The sequence below is a fragment of the Schistocerca piceifrons genome, chromosome 2 (assembly GCF_021461385.2).
Source record: "Schistocerca piceifrons isolate TAMUIC-IGC-003096 chromosome 2, iqSchPice1.1, whole genome shotgun sequence".
In the NCBI taxonomy this organism is placed as follows: Eukaryota; Metazoa; Arthropoda; class Insecta; order Orthoptera; family Acrididae; genus Schistocerca; species Schistocerca piceifrons.
The window spans coordinates 1057559176-1057576333 of record NC_060139.1 but is presented as its reverse complement, the minus strand read 5'-3'; positions in this window follow the sequence as shown (position 1 = coordinate 1057576333).

Here is a 17158-nt window from a genome sequence, read left to right as displayed (position 1 = left end):
AGGCCGAATGCGCCCGACAACACTGCAAATGGCTTGTTGGTGTACAATGACAGTTGGCGGGGGGGCGCTGTGAACCCAGCCCGCTTTCTGTGAGCGGTCTATTAATGGCATTTGCGTTCGCTAAAACTGCCTATTGTTCCAACTGGCTTCTTTGAGCCCAATTACACGCCATCTCTCACATGTAGACATCTGCGCGTATTGTTCACGTACCTGTCCGCGTGTCATAGTTACTGTCCACCTGAGTACATGGAATGGAAGACTTTATGCCGTGTTATCGACCATCCCCTGTTTATTATCCTTACTTACTAGCTGCGTGTCATTCATTCATCTCTTGGCTGCCAAAGTTTACAGTTTTGCATTTTCCGTCGATACTGCTGGCCAGTTTGCATAACTCCTTCGTGTTGCACCATCGTGGTTTTTTTTCTTAGGGTGCATTTGGGTGGTTTTTAAAGACATACTATGAAATAGCGCGCATAAATATCTAGGCTAAATATTTTTCCTATACCGCTACAGTACTTCGCATTGGCGGAATGTAAACAAACCTGAAAAAAAGCCCTCTCCTATGCGAGAGATGGCTTTTATGATGTTGTAAAATGAAATGCAAGGTTTGAGTTTATAGTCGGAAAAAAATTTAATGGGCTTAAGCCGTTCTGTAACGTAAAGAGTTGCAAGAACTTTACTCTTTTGCACGTGTGACTTTCAGTATACCGGGCGGTTATAATTAAACTTTCCCTATTTACCAAGTTATAACACGGAAACTAATTACTTTAAGAGGACCAAACTTGGTTGCATTATTATCAAGGACATGTGGGGGGAGAAATAATGCAAAATAAATTCCATTGAAACAGTTTTAATGTGCTGCTACGGTACATCATACCGTTACATACTTGTGCCATTATTGCTGCAAAAGGGGCCCAGTATGGCGCCCATCAGTGTCCAGAAGAGTCTGAAAGCGCAGGATTGCATTCTGCACACCATGCCTGTAGGTATGCTGGCTACGTCTCTTGATATTCTGCGCTTCAGATCAGCACGCGTGTGAATGTTCCCCTGGTAAACCCCGTCCTTCACGTACCGCCACAACCAGAAATCACAGGGAGTGAGAAGAGGCGATAGTGGCGGCCAAGCATTTGGAAATGATCGGCTAATAATTCGTTTCCAAATGTGTTTCGGAGAAGCAGATGAACTTCACTAGTGATGTGCGGTGGGGCCCCATCTTGCATGAAAACTGTTGAGTTGAATGCGTCTGTCTCCTGTAGTTCGGGTATGACATACTCGTAAAGAATATAGCAGTAACGCTGGCCAGTCACAAAGCACGCCTTTAGTCCTTAAGCGCCAACCTGTTCAAAAAAGAATGGACCAATGATGAACGTAGCCGTGAAACTACACCATATGGTGACACGTTCACCATACAGAGGAACTTCATGCACAGTGACTGGAGGTAAAGATCCCCATACTTGGCAATTCTGTATGTTCACCTCACCGATCATAGAAAAATGAGATTCGTCCGTTCATAGGATGATCGAGGGCCAGCCCTCGTCAACTTCAATCCTTGCGAGAAAGTGGAGAGCAAGTTCAATATTCGTTGTGCGTCCTGTGCTGCAAGCTGCTGTACGATATGGATCTTCTACGGATACCATTTGAGAATGGTTCGAAGTACCTTCCGTACAATGGACCACGGTATGTTCAACTGTCGTGACACAGCACGCGCGCTGCATGACGATCGGGAATTGTGCGAAGCATCGTCTGCTACAGCATCAGCGATTTCATCAACCAACTGTCGTGCAATCGGTCGTCGGCCTATTCCCGGAGCGACGCCCAGTTCTCCAGTTCATTCAAACTTCAAGATGGCTCCGCATAGCAGGTGGAGAAAGAGGACCCTTCCGTAATCCTTTCAGCCGGCGATATTCTCAAAGTGCAGCTGCAGCGTTACTTTTTTTTTTTTTTTTTTTTTAAAGAAATAGCGCTTCACCAAGAATGTCCTGCTCCTTTTCTCCAAGCTCATGGTTACACATCAACAAGTGCACTGCGACTGGTCAGTTCGTGAGACTATGAATCACGATGACTGATCACGGCACCTGGTGACCATAGTTCGAACTGGACGGTGGCGCTGTGACACATTGGAATCATGGACCGCATACTCTGGATATAAATGCTGTCAAGTTTGGAACTCGTACGGTAATTAGTTTCCGTGTTATAATGTGTTACATAGGGAAAGTTTAATTATAACCACACGGTATTTAGGAAACGCAGGAATGCACATTTCCCTTCATCATACGCTATATATACGTTCCTTGTGTAAAATAAATCAGTCGACGTTCATTCTTTCTAGGACTGTGATTCTAAGCCTGACAAACTTGGGAGTTGGAGAGAAGGAATGTTAGCATATGCAGCCAAACACGTCTCGCTGTGACAGGGAGCAGGCTTCTTGATGTCTCGTGTTCCGCTTCTCAGTCGGATGGACCGTAACCCTCCAAAGCAGACCAGACAGAGCCATCGCAAATCGTCTCTGTGTTCAAGTTGAAACGTCCCCTTTGAACAATTATACAAGACTGTGCTTAAACTGACACACAATATGTTGTTAGCGCAACGCAATCTGACTTTCAAAATTCCCTACAAAAGAATGGCCCTGACTAACATTAAACTATACCTTTCACAAATCACTTACCTCGCAAAAATCTTCGCTGCTCAAGCTACTGCAATATAGCGAGCGCCACTACTGCCAGCTAATTAAAAGATTCAAACTATGGAAGGCACTAACTACTGATAGGGATAGTTAGCAAATGAAAGATATTAATAGAGAACAAACAATGTATTTACCTTGATATCATCATATATAAATATAGCAGTTCATGACAAATTTCAAAACTCCGCCATCTCTCTCCCCACATCCACCACTGCTGGCGGCTCACCTCCAACTGCGCAACGCTACGCGCTGTTCACAGCCAGCTGCCTAACGCTACAATGGCGAGTATTACAACAATGCAAAGCAGACACAGACTGCCCACAGCACAGCCAGTGATTTTCATACAGAGAGCGCTACGTGGCGGCGGCGTTACCAATATAAGAACCTAAACAGCCTACTTACATAAAGAAAACATAAACAGCCTACTTACATAGCCCCCATGCTCCCCACAAAAAATTTTTACAAATGGTGTTGGGCACTGGCCAATACAGATTTGACAAAAATTTTTCACAATTACAGTAACAAAGATATAAAATGCACACACTTATTGATACAATGTTGGTCAAAAGCTAAAATTTTCTCACAGTCCATAAGGACAGTCCTGATCGTACATAACAGGAGAATAGCAGTGTTTTTCTCAAAGTCTGAGCAGTAAAAGAAAATGCACACGGAAGTAGTGGATTTCCATGCAGTCTTGAAGAAGTAGTGTTGTCCTTCCAATGGAAAGACAGTGCTGACTCTCGACATGCAGACAGGTAATGGGCCACAACAGAGCAAACCCACAGCAGAGTCAGTCGAAATTTTGAAGAGTATTGGTAGGTAGGTCATCACAGAGCAGACCCACTGTAGTCCTGGTAGAGATTACGGTATTGGTGGGCCACCAGAGGTGCAGACCCACTGCAGTTCTTGTAGAAATAATGGCATGGTGGGTCATCATAGATGCAGACCCACTGTAGTCCTTGGAGAGATAGCCAGCAGCCATCTGTTGTGACTGTGCAGGTGCACAATCACCGTTGAAGAGTCTTGCGGATAATACAGCAAGTCCATAAACCACCACTTGTTCACTCACAAAGTTTTTGAAATTGTCCTTAGAACCAGCAATGCTGTTATCCAGTCCCTTGCTGAATCATTAACACACGTGCAAACACTATCAGTCCCTACTTCTCACATATTGTCCATATACTATGACCAACAGAAACGTGTGCAGTGAAATGTAACTAACAAGTTAATAATATCATGAACTGGTGACAATTACAATTTTATAACATAAGAATACAATAACAAAGGTACAAAACACATCATTAAAAACATAATAATACAGATAACGTTTGTAGTAATAGGGGCTTTACAAAAGAATAGAAATAAACATATACATCAGTGTTACAGGAATTATGACATAAGTAAATACATAAAAGATCAGAATAACTTTTGAAACATCAACTTTACACATGAGCATTAAAACAAAACAGAATTAATAATGTCTAACATCTTTACAAAGTAAATAACATATTATTAACGCAAATTATATTTGAGGATAACAGTATTCATCATAGTTCATGTAGCTGAGTATGAGAAAAATTCTACAACAAAAGTCTGATGAGGTAAACATATAAAGACAGGAAGAACACATATACACAAGGGTACCCAAACACATAGTGGGATAACACAAAAGGAAAGGACAGGGTTTGTTTCATTGCAGTATTTTGCAAACAAAACTTTCTTTGCTTCTTGGAGATCTCCCTTCATTCATCATTATTCCCAAAAGTCCTATCTAAGCCTGCCTTCTGTATTTCGTTCACATCCTCTGTCAAAAATAGTTTTTCTCTCTGCTTTCTGTATTCTGTTCACATCCTCTGTCAATAATAGTTTTTCTCCACTGTACAGTATCCTTTTTATTTTGCCAGACCATTTTCTGATAGCTTCTCAATGCATTTCTTATAAATTTATAATAGTTAGTTTCTTATATAGTCTCCTCTTAAGCTAACTTAAATCTACTGAGCTCAGATACTAAACTAAGGGACGAGGCAATGCAGCAGCACATAACAAATTAACACAAACAGCAATGCAAAAAAAATGGAAAATTGCAAAGCAAGCTACAGTAAATATAAATTACCAAGCAATGCAACATTACAACTAATATGAGCCAATGTACAGTAGCAAGAAAAATAAGTCAGTAGTAAAATTAGCTTAACAGAGTAACACAATTTAAAATTCAGTAGCACTATGCCTGGCAAACAGCAGCAGCAAATATAAAAAATATAAAACTTATATCTATACATGACAAAGCTCAAGCAGAAAAATATTACAGTAAAAACAACAATGCAGATAAGGGAAATGTATATTCACATCTTAATATCTATGTAATTAAAGTGGTGCACCACAACAACTGATTGTAAAAAGAAATATTACCATGTACTTGAAAAGAAAATTATGTGTTACTGTTACTAGTTCCTTCTTATTGTTCTTTCCTTTCCAAGTGCTCCTTTTTTTAAAGAATGTGGATTACAAAATTATCATTTAATAGATCTGTTGACAGAAAGTGTTCACATTAGCAAATGCATCTAAGTTTATTTTATAAAACTAATGCTGTAACACAGCTGGAAAACAGGTATCAAATGAAATAAGCAATTACGCAAACCAAAGCATAAAAATATCATTCAATAGTCATGTGACATTTCATAAGTTAGTAGCTCTCAACTCTCATAGAAAGACACTTGTCATAATCAGGTGTGCAGATGTACGAATATTTCCCATCAATTCATAAGCATTGCAGTAATTAGCACAAAGTACGAGTAATCATATGTTTTCAGGTAATGAGCGTGTAATATTTGCGATGCTTTCTACAAAGGAATGTCAATAGCAAGGTTAATGGAAGTAATGAGGGTGTCGCATTTGCAATATTTTCTCTAAAGGAATGCCAATGGCGAGGATAAAGGCCTGCCTTTTTTCTTTTTTTTTTTTTTTTTCTACCTGTGCTTCCGGAAAGGCACACCCTAATGGCTTGTTCTCCAGGTGTTTGACACAGCTGCGTGCCCACAATGCATTACGTGCAGGTGGTCACTTAACTTTCTTACGGAAATATTTACGACACCAGTATCCGCTACAGTGACGGTCTCACATAAAAATATTTCACAGGTCAAGAATTAGCGTTGCAAATCTGTAGAAAGAAAATCCTATGAATATAACGTTGTCCAAAAAATTTTCGCCGGCATTGTGATACATTCACGCATTTACACACATTTCATAACTCTTAAAGTACGATTCTTGGTTTCCAACATCCTTTTTCACAAGTCAAGAGTCCCTACCCACTATTCATGACTCCTTACCTTATTACACATATACGTATCCATCGACACTCGTCAATATTTCGTCATTATAAATATGAAGCATAATCAAATAACTCATATAGCCTCAGCCTATTAATCGTAAACATACCTCAGCAGCATAATACACATCGTCGTCGTAAAAATAACATCATAACACCTCAGTCAAATCTCAAAATCGTCGTAGCTTCCTCCAATAATTAAAAAAATTCTCTGCTCATGTCAAAAGTGTCATCTGCCTCAAACGTACTTTAAAAATCATAATCCCTTTACCAAATACATCATTCAAAGCTCTCATAGTATCACAATGGTTCTGAAAAAATATGAACAGTTCACAAAGTACAGACAAAATACAGTTTCATAAGTGTGAAGTTATCCAACTGTGTAATTATGTAAACACCTGTCACTGATGTAGTAAAAAAAGTTTCTTTCTCTGTTAAATGATCAGATAGCTGTGTAATTCTGTGTTAGAGAAATATGGTACCAACGTGTAAAGTTGTATAAGCAAATACCATATTAGCTAGGGCTCCTTGTGCTTGCCAAACACATGGTACACAAAGTAAGCATGTACCCCCCTGAGGATTAATGTAATTATACCCTCAGGTGTTACAGATTACACCAATGGAATGAAATATATCACGGAAAACTTTCTTTGTAATTCAAAAATCTTTAAAAATAAATGTTTTAAGTATAAAATTGATCATTCAAATACGTGTACTGTAGCGCTAAACTGTGCGTCTTGTAACATAATCTCTGTGGAAGTGTCGTAGTTATCGTCCTCCGAAAGCTAAGTTCTGCAGAAGTCAATGTACTTACCTCATGATAAACAAAAGTGAAATGCTTTGCGTATAGATATCGTAGTTATTATGCTTATTGGCGTGATGAAGAAAGTACTGTACAGTAACGTATTATTGTGCCACGAAAAAAGCTGTCTCATTGTTGCTATACCACAAAAGTTACTACTAAAACATGTTTTTCTTTCCAGAAGAAAAACAGAAAACTGTGCAGATATAAAACAGATACACCGCAAAAGCAACATTGTAAATTGTCACTCATTAGTAGCGTCGTGATAACATCGTGTAGCTGTTACATAAACTAACCACTGTGTCCTCTGGTATCTCACAGAAAGTACTTTAAACCCAGAATGTATTTTCAAGTAAACCAAAATGTTGCATTAAAATCTCATTAGCAGTACCAGTATGTGTCCTAAGTATGTAAGCCTTATAGTCGTTCCATAATCGTGCAACTAACAAGCAAGAATGTACAAATACAACACTGTGTCGTCTGTTCACTATAACAATGCATTCATAATTTCTGTTTAAAAATGTTCCCTAGGTTCTAGACTGGATATTTAACTTCAAACATTGTTGCATGTTAACAGATTATTAAGTCTAACACAGCATACTAGTAATGTAAAGTGAAAAGTTATATGGCAAAGACAAAGTTAAAAAGCAGATTATCTCTCAGTAAGCGGTTTTACATGTGAAGTGTGGTGCAATCCTTTACTCTTCCTAGTACGCAGACTTTCAACTTCAAAGCAATTATCATGTTGTTTACATCGGTAAGGAATGCTAAATCTTTTCTCAAGGCTAGCGTCTTTGTTATTTTTCCCTGAGCCAGCGGCCGCACGCAGCTGCCTGCTGTGCGAGTCATTGTCTGTCTCTTTGTTGGCGCGCGCTGTTATTGGGATTAGGAGACCTAACTTCTACAAATTCGCCTTGCCGAGAGGGCCCAGCTCTGTTAGAGTCCCGCCAGTTCTGATGAAATTCACGTCTATCGTTATGATTATATCGTCTGTCGTCATGTCGGTAGTTCCTGTAGTTTCTTTCTTGTCGGTCATGTGGTGGAGAATTTCTCCCTGAATCGTAACTGCGCGCTGGACCGTTGCGTCTGAAATTATTCTGTCTCCCTTGATAATAACAGTTCTGGTTACCATATTGTCTGTTTCTATGGTTATCTCTGTCATATTCATTTCTACGGAAATGCGATCTTTCTCTGTAACTATTATTCTGCCAGCGGTTGTCATAAGGGTGGTGTCTGTTTTGGTCACGATTTGTGTTGTGAGAATAGCCTTGTCGTGTCCAGTTATTACTTCTGTCGTCACGGAATTGTGACGGATGTGACCTGTAGTGATTGTTTTCCCGGTTTCGCGTTCCGCGATTGTCAGTGTCAATTTCTAATTCTTGTAAAAGTCCCTGAAATGCTTCAATGTCGTCTTTGCAACGTCCTGCCAAAATAATATGTCGTAAATGTTCAGGCAGTTTGATTAAGCAAATGCGGATGAGTTCTGAGGGGCTGTATGGGTTTGAAAGATACTGATTCTTATGCAACATGTCTTCAAAATATTTGACAAGACTGGAAAATTCAGATTGTTCAAAGTGTTTCATCATCATGATGCTATGTTTTACACGGTCTTGTGTGGCTTGAGACCAATATGCTGAGAGGAAGGCATGGTAAAACTCTCCTTCACTGTGGCAATCGTGAATTACCGATCGCATTCTTACAGCTGGTTCATTCTCTAAGTAGCCACACATAAATTCTAATCTGTGTTCTAATGACCAGTTGGGAGGAAAACAATGAGAGAATTGATGGAGCCACGCTTGTGGATGAATGTCGTTGCCAGAATTTTTAAATGTTTTGAATTTACGTGTAGTCATGAACAGCTTATAGTCAAAATCATCATGTCGGCGAGTCGCATATTGGTCATTGTTAGGTCGTGTCGGCCGTTCCATCTCAAAATTCGGTGCACATTGCCAATTTCTTTCATAACTTCCGAAATGCCCTGTGTTATTATTTTGTGGCTGTTTCGTATTTCTAAGTCCCTCTTCCCGTGTTGGAGCGCGAGTGTCCTCTGAAATACGTAATTCTTGTACTACTTGTGCCAACTGATCTTGTACTTCCCGGATTTCTCTTTTGTACTGTGTATTGATTTGATTTTGATTTTGTTTGAACTTTCTTATTTGTTCATACTCTTCTGTGTCAGTGAAAGCTACGGGTCTTGTGTCATTCAGATCATCATCTACCTTTGTAGATAAGTTAGTGACCTGATCCGAAAGTTCGGCTACTTTCTCCGATAGTGTACTTATTTCCTCCATGTGTCTTTCTGAACCAATTTTCAGGGTATCTACTGTGTCCTTTAAGTTTTCCTGAGTTCTTGCAAGTTGCGTAACCGAATCGGTAGATGCAACTGAGTCAATTTTAGCCCACAAGGTCTCATGATTTTCATGAACAATGGTTTGCAGTTCTTTTATGGCTGCTTCGTGATTCTGTAATGCATTTTCATGCCGCGAAAAAATAGGTTGAAAATGCTCACAAATTTGTGTTTTTACGTCATTACAGACTTTTTGACATTTCGATTCAATGTTATGTAACTCAGTAGTTAAATCTTCGCGTGTTTGTTCAAGTGTGGTGTCTAACTTTTGAAGATTTTGTTCCATTGCGTCTAACTGTTGCTGTGTTTGTCTCTGGTGTTGTTCCATTGTGTCTAACTTTTCAAGCTTTTGTCCCATTTGTTGCATTAATTGTAATAACAATGCACTGGTGTCTGAAATATGTTCCTCAGTGCTTTTCGGCAGTGAAGTTGCACCGGCAACATTCACATTTTGACAAGCGGAAAATGTGTCTTGACTCATTTGAGAAAACGGTGAGAACCCAAAACCTGAGTCTGCAGTATTTGCAATATTGTGTTCTGTCATTCCCGATTCCTGAGGCGAGCTGTTGCCGACCAATCGATCGATAACGCTTCCCTGTTCACTACCTGTTTCACTGTCTACACCATTGTTTGCCGCCCGCTCCATTTCCCTATGCGCAATTACCAAATTACTACTTTGAACATTAGTTAATTCATTACTCTGCGGCGCTAACACACTGCTTTCGTCTTCACTGTCATTTCTCAGTTTACTTTGGAGCCTAGTATTACGTTTTTCACACGCCATTATTGTCACAGTATTTCACACGACAACACAGAAAAACACAATTTGAAGAGCAAAAATAAGAGAACACATTAACATAGCACTGAAAATAATATTTAGTTAATTGCAAGCGCAGCTGCGAAAAACTTGCTGCAAATCTACATGCATGCCACAACTGTTTTACTGTACAACAATGAAAGACTACAACTACAAAGGAAATTCTCTCTATGATTACGCGCTATCAATAAACAAAATCTACACTAATTACACAAACTACAAGAAAAAAAATCAGAAGATTCCAGTGAGGTATCCTCGGCTAAGGGTCGACATATGAAACGTCCCCTTTGAACAATTATACAAGACTGTGCTTAAACTGACACACAATATTTTGTTAGCGCAACGCAATCTGACTTTCAAAATTCCCTACAAAAGAATGGCCCTGACTAACATTAAACTATACCTTTCACAAATCACTTACCTCACAAAAATCTTCGCTGCTCAAGCTACTGCAATACAGCGAGCGCCACTACTGCCAGCTAATTAAAAGATTCAAACTATGGAAGGCACTAACTACTGATAGGGATAGTTAGCAAATGAAAGATATTAATAGAGAACAAACAATGTATTTACCTTGATATCATCATATATAAATATAGCAGTTCATGACAAATTTCAAAACTCCGCCATCTCTCTCCCCACATCCACCACTGCTGGCGGCTCACCTCCAACTGCGCAACGCTACGCGCTGTTCACAGCCAGCTGCCTAACGCTACAATGGCGAGTATTACAACAATGCAAAGCAGACACAGACTGCCCACAGCACAGCCAGTGATTTTCATACAGAGAGCGCTACGTGGCGGCGGCGTTACCAATATAAGAACCTAAACAGCCTACTTACAAAGTACCTTATTGTTTCATCTAACAACGAGTAGATGATGCTGGAGTAATTCACGTGAGAACTTAAATATAAAGCACGTATACAATGACTTTTTATGAGTTTTGAGTTTAATTTCCTATATGTGTATCGCAATCACATAGTCAGTTTTGCCTACATGCATATCAAATAGCGAAAATAATTGTTTTAATATTTTACTTCGTTGTTTACTAGTTTTTAATATTGTTTTAATACGCTGTTGAAATTAGCCTGTCGTGTTATACGCCACTCATACGGTGCGTACCAGGGAACATCTGATATGTCTTCCTCCACTATGAAATCAAAACCACGGGTCTACATTATTCGTAAGTTTTTCTTGTAGTGGATATGAAAAATCTTTGTCGGACGTCATGACTTATTTGCACGTGGACTTCGCTGTTATCGTTTCACTCACGCGTTCGCTTGTTGTTTCTTTCTATTCTTTCTTCTAAATTCATTGCTGTCTACACGCTCGGTTCACCCTAACATACAGGTCAGCAGCACAGTGTTAGGAGTCAAACTCTCCATGTCTCTCTTCTGTGACTTGAATCTGTTAGCCCATAGATGTCCAATCCCTTCAGGTGTTTAATCACACCAGCCACATACCGCCTGCTGTGTCTGCCCTATGGTCTCTCGCTTGACGGTATCATAGGTCACCTCTATTTTGTTGCGCAAGTTTCTCCGCAGGCCATGCTAGTGTACAATTTATTACAGTGGGCACTTCATACCAATATTAAATACTGTTTGTGATATTTCATTCATGTATGACGCAAGGAAGAAATAACCTACACTAAGGTGAGAAAATCATTGGGTACGTCCTAATATCGTGTCGGACGTTTTGCCCTGGGTAGTGCAGCAACTCGGCGTGGCATGCATTCAAGAAGGCGTTGGAAGTCCCTTGGAGAAATACTGAGGCCACTGCGTTGTCCTTGGTGAGAGATAACGCCTGAAATTTGACATTCTCGGCACCGACCTGACACTGTGAATCTCGGAATATTGAATTACCTGAAGATTTCCGAAACGGAGTGTCCGATGCTCCTAGCTTTAACTACCATTCTGCGTTCAGAGGCTATTAATTCCCGTCGCGCGGCCATTATCACGTCGGAAACCTCACATATGAATCACCTGAGTACAAATGACAGCTCCGCCAATGCCCTTTTATACCTTGCGTACGCGATACTATCGCCATCCGTATATGTGCTTATCGCTATCCCATGAGTTCCGTCACTTCGATGGACGCATAGCGTAACTAACCGTAAACACTTTTCTTTTTCCCACTTCATGTCGCATTTATTGAAGCTGCACCTAACCTGAAAACACACGCAATTGACACGATTAGTATTAGAAATGTTGCAAATCCCATAACTGAAGGGCTTCGCTAACGACTTTCGCCTCTGCGCGCGGTGGCTGCTAGCACAATTTCGAAACTTAAAGAGGGCATAATGAAATGTAATGCATCTGATTTTTTTTTATTCTGTCCGCTATATCGGTTGAGGTATTACATGCATATTATTCGGTCAGCTTTCCCGATTCGCTGACGCACTTTTTTGCAACCCTCTGCCGCAAAATGGCTCCGAGTTGTAGCGTGTAAACGGCTGTGTGTAACGTTACTATGTCGGTGCCTGAGAAACAGCGTGTTGTAATCGCTCAGAAGACGGAAAGCACGAATTCGACGAGTTCCACACATGGAGCACCCTCTCCAGACTACACACGATCGCTGCGACATATGCTACAATTCGACACCGCGTGTTCACTCATATCGATCATCCTCCATACAATCCTAATTGAGACCTATCACCTTTTCCAAAACTTAAAGAATGCCTTCGAGGACTTCACTTTTATAGTGATGAAATAGTGCAAGCAGAGTCGAGGTTGTGGCTCCATCAAGAAAGTCAAACATTCTACACTGACGGTATCAACAAACTGGTCCCTCGTTGGGAGAAATGTGTACGTCGTCAGGGTAACTATGTTGAGAAATATATATGTAGACATGAAGAATAAAGATGTAGGCTGCAAGTGAAGTTTACTTTATTTTAAAAGTTTAGAGTTTTCCATAAATTCGGGGCATTACTTTCCAGCACACCCTCGTAGCTGCGCAACGTAGTGTCTCCATTTACACTAGGCGTTATTCACATTCACGGATGAGCTACTCTTTCATTTTTATCACATTTCCAGCTCATTAAATGTTGTGGCGTTGTTTTAGGTATAATTGGTTTCTGTGTATAAATTTCCGTTTCATGTAGTGGCGTCTTTTCAGTTTCTTACTGAGTTCGTCATAGGTTGATCCTAAGTTTCTCCTCAAGAAATTTCTTTTGTGTACGGGAAGATTGTTTTCTACGCGTGTGCCGAACAGAAACTTATTTGTTGGTATGTTTCCACTTAAATGCCAGAGAGATGGTTAGTCTTAATCGGAGCACAAGGAGGAGCAACAAATGTCATATGCATTAAATTTGTACACAAGTGAAAGTTACTTATTTGGAGTTAACCCGTGTCGTAAAATGTAGCGTATCAATCGATGGCGCAAGAGCCTTCAGCCTCCCAGGACGATTAGGTTGGATTAGACGCTCGTAGATATTTGTACCCCTTTTCCCCGTGCAAGATGATATACAACTGTGTAGTAATTTTATTGCTCCTGATCTAACTGCCGACTGGCGATACAGGTTATCAAAGATCAATGCTGAGCATTATATTATGTCAGTGACTCCCATTTCATCAGACCACTTTTTTATGATCTACACTGTGCGTATACGAGCATAGACACTTAAAAAACAGAGGGTCACATTGTGGCTAACAGAGAATTTACCAGTATTTCTGGACGATCTTAGGCTTCACTAGTTAAAAACTATTCGGCAAAGATCGAAAGATGAAAGCGAATCCACTCCACACTGCTACTGCTACTGCTGCATCATCATTTACTACTACTACGACTACTACTACAACTACAACTACTATAATGCCGCTTCTACCACCTTTTCACGGGGATATTCACCAGATTTAAAACATTCTGGTGCACTTCGTAAGTAGATATTAATCTTGCGGAAACGACAGATTTGATGAGAAATTGCAGTAATTTGTTTCCTGCGTTTCTTCATAATTCGGGTTGTAACAAACATTCCGGGATATTTGTGGAGAGCGTGTAACAAGGTGAATAAATGGTTCAAGGAGTTCATGCCGTTTCGTATTTGCATGCAATCTCAAGCTTTCGACGACTCCGTCGTCGTCTTCAGGAGTTACTAGTTGGCTGGCCGGTACTTTGTTTAGTTGGGCGAAGTCACGGAACTTCTATATACTACCAGAGATTGTCTATGTCTGTGATAGAATATTGGTAGTGGTGTTGATTTCGTTAGATGGGGATGACTCTAGCTTATTTCTCTCCTGCCTTTCAGCACCAGGCGCCCGTTTTCAACCACAACAAAGGCTTGGATAACCGCTGTCCGAGTTTGTTATTGTTGATAATTCTCATCTCAAAGGCTTCTTTGATGATAGAATCCCTGTTCGTTCATGCATGAGACAGCATTTTTATTTCATTGAATATGATCGTATGTGTCTTCCTGAAGCTGTGTTCGGCAACAATAGATTTATGGAAGTCGCAATGTTTAAGGTTGCACTCCGTGCAGGGTACTGAAATCGTTCGTTTCGACTGACCAGTGTGACTTCTACCACTTTCAAAAGAAGTTTTATAACTTCCAGGAACACAGAGTCCAAGGCAGTCTTTTACTGAGCGCAGCATTTGTTCCGTCTTCTTGGGTGGTCGTAAAATTGAATGAATACCTTGTCTGCCCTGGATTCTGTCCATTTTATTTGTTGCAGATTCGAAAAAACGCAGTAGTTCTATAGGGTGGTGACCTTCTGATGATTATCACTGTTTTTTGTTTCTTTGGCTAACTAAATATTTCGCTCAGTGAAATATTATTCCATGCATCTTCCTGCTGGCATTTTGTCATCAGAGAAGCCGGTGTGATCAGAATGTGCGATTTTAACCGGTACAGCGGTTATACCCTTAGTGGTGTGTGAAAACGGGCGTCTGATGCTGAAAGGCAACAGGGGAATGACCTAAATCATCCACCATCGTACAAAATGAACATCACTGCAACATAGAGGTATCACAAAAGGAGATGGCGCCACCATGGAGGTAATTTACCACAGAAGTCTGTATGTTGCTTTGTAGCAGGCATCGCACTGTTAAATGCGCAAAACATTAGCAGACTGCTGTTAAAGATTGCTTTTTATTCTTAACTTCTGTCGTGTATGCACAACAGTTGCTTTGTGCAGAAAATGTTAATAGTGCTTTCGTGAATAACATAGTGCGAAGGCTTTTTCAAACGTCTTTCTCGTCTTACACACATTGGATCCAGCAATATGACGCATTTCATGTCGTTAGTGTAGCTTTCTTTTTGAAACTTCCTGGCAAATTAAAACTGTGTGCCGGACCGAGACTCGAACTCGGGACCTTTGCCTTTCGCCGGCAAGTGCTCTAACATCTGAGCTACCCAAGCACGACTCACGACCCCTCCCCACAGCTTCCCCTTCACCTTCAAAAGTAAAGGTGCCGAGTTCGAGTCCCGGCCCGGCACACAGTTTTAATTTGCCAGAAGTTTCATATCAGCGCACACTCCGCTGCAGAGTGAAAATCTCATTCTGCTAGCTTTTTTTTTCTTAAAAGTTTCGAATAAAGAAGTAGTACGTTATATGAAAAGGCTGCTTTCGTAATCCAGCATTTTCCTTATACGGACTGACGAAAGTGATTTTCGGTCTATGTTCTCAACTCGAAATTGCTGAGAACATGTTTTGTTCTGTTTGGTTGGTTTCCAATCCTTCCTTTTCACACTATTCACCTACAGAGCTTTTCGAGTTGGATTGATACGACAGCAAAAGTCAAATGACACAGATAAAACCACTACAGTAAATGTAGCCAAGGCAACCGAAATTACGTACATAAAAGAAATATCGCTTGATTGAGTCCACATGCGAATGAAATGTGATTACTTTGGACTTTAGACTATAATCAGAATGATTAGTACAGCTGTAAATGGCGCCAGCGGGTTTTCGTCTTCAGAACACTCTTACGTGAAGCTAATATTTGGGGCAACTAACATTGCGGACGTCGGCTTCAAGTTTGTGATTGCGTGATAACTCCCCTTATTATACTTCTTATTGCTACCAGTATTATCATGGGGATAAAAAAAGCTAGAGTGCGCGGGACCTGCCGCCATCTTAAATAGCCTAAATCATTAGCAGACTACTATTTACAATTGCTTCTTGTTCATTATTTCTGTCGTGTGCGCACAACAGCTGTTTCAATTACTAAAAATTACAAGCTTACAGGAATAACATAGTGTCAGGAAGACAGTTTCGAACGTTTCTCATTCTTGAATGTGTACTTGCTCTAGTAATAAAACACACTTGGCCTCATCAGTGTAACTTGTTTTTCTTGATATATTTCGAAATAGCAAGCTTATGATGTGAAAAGGATGCTTTCGTAATCTGTATAATTCCATTTTTACTGTATTTGTATCGATAGCAAATGAAGCTGTAACTCTCAAACCAATGCTTGTTTGCTTACTGGTACTGCTGCTTGTTCATTACATTTTCAGCTTTCACCTGCTTAGCATAACATTTTTAACGTTCACTTTGTTATATAGCTAGGGAAGGCCGAAATGCACGCTATAAGCTCACGCAGGATGGCGTGAGGTCTGAAACGGAATACGTAATGAATGCTATAAAGAAAAGTACGTAGCTGCTGGAATACTTAACTTTAATCCATCATTTGTATACATCGTTCTTGATGATACATGCTTCATACGATAACTATCAATTGCTATGGCGCCTTGCTAGGTCGTAGCCATTGACTTGGCTGAAGGCTATTCTAACTATCTTCTCTGCAAATAAACGAGGCTTCGTCAGTGTTGCATCGCTAGCTAAGTCGTCCGTACAACTGGGGCGAGTGCTAATACGGCTCTCTAGACCTGCCGTGTGGTGGCGCTCGGTCTGCGATCACTGACAGTGGCGACACGCGGGTCCGACATGTACTAATGGACCGCGGCCGATTTAAAGCTACCACCTAGCAAGTGTGGTGTCTGGCGGTGACGCCACACACTTTTGCAAAAAAGTCACCTACGTGTTATTTGCAGGCCATAAATGAGTGCAATGAGGAAAGAAGCAACGCATGCTACCGTATCTTGTGCATGTCAACAAAGAGAACGATTATTGAAATGTACACGCGTACACGACGCAGTTCATAAAACAACCACGTCTCCACACAATCAAAGCACTAGATGTTGTTTGGAATAAGACCACGAAAGTCGATAGTTATTTCCAACGGTCACGT